The following is a 3262-nucleotide window of genomic DNA, read 5'->3' on the forward strand; positions in this document are numbered from 1 at the left end:
GAGCTTGCGGTATGGCTCTTTCATTTGAGTCATTTTCATAATTTGAGTATGTTCGGGTTTTTGCTAATTGGTGTGCGGATTGCATAAGTTGCGGCTTTAGCCTGTATTGATGTGTCATGTCACCAGAGTAGTCGTGTCGGATTAGATGAGATCGTTGTGGTCTTTGATGTATACAAACGGATTTGGTTTCAACACTTTGGAAGGATAATGTCGAGGTTCGGCTCAGAAATTGCTATGGTCTTTACCAAATGAGAAGTGGCTTCATGAATGGTTGATCTAAGAAATAGTTATGGCTTACTGCGTGTTTCATTTGTTATTGGCAGTATGTGAAAGTGTTGGAATGAGACTTTGGTTGATAAGGGGTTTTCCACCAGTATTCGATCGTTGTGTGCAGCTGCTGTGATTAGATATTATCGCTACAAGCGTTGAGTTATGTGGTATATCATGTAATTGCACCTGAGGTTGCAGGTATGGGTTATTACAACTTGTTCGGGCTTATTCAGAGTATAGGTATGAGATTCTGATCTTGTGGATGATTTCAGAAGTGAGAATGTGGTTCTAAGGTTTATGGGCTAGGTTGGATTGTGAAATTTTAGTTGCATTGTGTTATCGGACCTATATGAGATAGGGTGATATGGGATCAACCCCGGGTATGTGCATGGTAAGGTTATTCAGCGATTGGTTTGCTTTTGGAACAACTCTGGGCACCTTCGAGGACGAACGTTTGTTTAAGTTAGGGAGGAAGTGACGACCAGGCCAGTCATCTCATGAGTTACTGCTCCGTTTTTCCCCATTTCTGCTTCTTTATGCTTTGTTTATCCGTATTATGTGGTATCGGGTTGGTCGGATCGAATCCGAAATGATTTTGGTAAGGTTTGAGACACTTAGTCTCTAAAAGTAGCTTTATAGTTAGAAAAGTCAACCAAGAGTTGACTTATTGGTAAACGACCTCGAAATGCGGATTTTATGGCTCAGATAGCTTTGCTAGGTGATTTGGGACTTAGAAGTGTGTCCGGAATATTTTTGTGATATCCGGTGTAGAATTAGGCTTGAATTGGCAAAAGTTAGTTTTTGGCAATTTCCGGTCGACAGTGAAAAATAGGCTATCAGGATCGGAATGGAATTCTGACAATTGGATCAGGTTCGTAATGTCATTTTGGATATGTTTGCAAAATTTCAGGTCAATCAAGGTTATTTTGGATAGTTTCGGCGTCGTTGGTGGAATTTAGGAATTTCAAAGTTCATAGGCTTGAATTTGATGTGATTTTGGTGTTTTGATGTTGTTTTTTGTGTTTCGAAGGCTCGACTAAGTTCAAATGATGTTATGGGACGTGTTGGTATATTTGTTGAGATTTCCGAGGGCCTTGGGTGGATCTCGAAAGGTTAACAGATCAATTTAGACTAGAAGAAAAGCTGCTGCATTTTTTTGCAGCAGCATGAACAGTAACTCGGGTGAACAGTAACTCGGGTGAACAGTAAACGCGTGAGTAGTATTTAAATAAACCCTCCGCGACCATTAAACCCTTTTACACCATTTTTAAAAGGAAAAGAGCTTTGAGGCAATTTTGAAGAGAGGAAATCACTGTTATTCATTAAGGTAAGGATTTTAGACCCTAATACACGATTATTTGTGATTAAGGAACAAAATATCAGTGTTTAATTCATGAAAATCAGTAGAAAAAGATGGAGTTTGGGCTTGAGATTATGAGACCTTCTAAGGATGATTTGAGTGGCCAAACGAACTCCGATTTTTGAGTTCTTTATATGTACGGACTCGTGAAATAATGAAGAACATTTTGGCATAAAGTTTGTCCAATTCCAATATACAGGCCCGGGGGTCGGTTTTTATGCTTAAAATCGATATTTTTCAATTGAAATTCATTCGTTTAGCATAATTTGATGATAAAAATCTGAACTTGGTAGATTTGGAGCACTCAGAAGTTGGTTCGAAAGGCAAGAGTGTTGCAGAGTAGCTTTTTGGGCTAGTTCGAGGTGAGTAATGATTTTAAATGTTGTTCTGAGGGTATGAAACTCCGGATTATACACCGTTCGGCTGTGTTGAGGTGATGCACACGCTAGATGACGAGTGTGGGGTCGTGCACCATTGGGGATTGTGACTTAGTCCATCCCGAATGACTATTTATCTATATATTTGGTAGCTAATTATTTGATATTATTATACTTTGGGCTAAATGTCATATTCGGGCTTCGTGCCAACTGTTTGAACCCTTAGGGGATCGTTAGTGATATTTTCCTCACTATTTGATTTCATACTTGTGCTCAATCATGCCAGATCTTTCAATGTTTTCAAAACTCAGCTATGTTAATCTGTTTTAGAAACCTTAAATGATGTTTTAAAGATATTTTGAGCTAAGCTGCATATTTTTACTATTGCCCGAAGGGCTTATGAGATTCTGACTGAGTAAGGCCGAGGGCCTGTATTGTGAGGATACTTTTGGATCGGGCTACACACCGCAGCAGTGGTACACTAATTATGATATGAGGTCGAGGGCCTGAGATTGTACGCCACGAGGTGGCTTGATATTGATATGAGTGCGAGAACCTATTTATGATGCCACGAGATGGCTTGATATTGCGCTTGGGTCGTAAGGGCCCCCTCTAGGAGTCTGCACACTCCCAGTGAGCGCGGGTACCCATTGTGACATGAGATATAGCCTGAGGGGTTGGTATTGTTCTGTGATATTACCCAAGGGGCTGGTTTGATGTTATTGTGCCCGAGGGGCAGTTCTTATGTGTTTATCATTCCTAGTTATTTTTCCTATCTCTTGTTGACTGCTTAAAAAGGTGTTTTTATGAGATTTCATTGTTAAATTGTGTTACTGATTTTGTTATGCCTCTAATAGCTAAATGTTGTGTTTAACGTGATTTTATATCGTTCAGTATTCATTTATTCTTATTACTCACTGAGTTGGAAGTACTCACTTTACTCCCTGCACCTTTGTGTGCAGATTCGGGTGCTACAGGTCCTGATACTGAGGGTTGACAGTTCCAGCAGATCTTCAGAGGTTTACTAGGTAGTTGTTTGGCGATTCGCAGCCCAATGCAACCTCCCTCTATCTTATTTATTTTTCTGATTTAGTTATTTAGTAGTAGAGTAAACTTTCCGACTGGTAGTATTATTTTAGATGCTCATAACTGGTGACACCCCGATGTCGTGCTGTGTTGGCTTTTATCTCCGCAAATTATACTGTTAAATGCTTATTTTGGAATTTTATTTCTGATTAAAGACTTAGTAGTTATT

Source organism: Nicotiana sylvestris, chromosome 7 (assembly GCF_000393655.2).
Source record: "Nicotiana sylvestris chromosome 7, ASM39365v2, whole genome shotgun sequence".
Taxonomy (NCBI): Eukaryota; Viridiplantae; Streptophyta; class Magnoliopsida; order Solanales; family Solanaceae; genus Nicotiana; species Nicotiana sylvestris.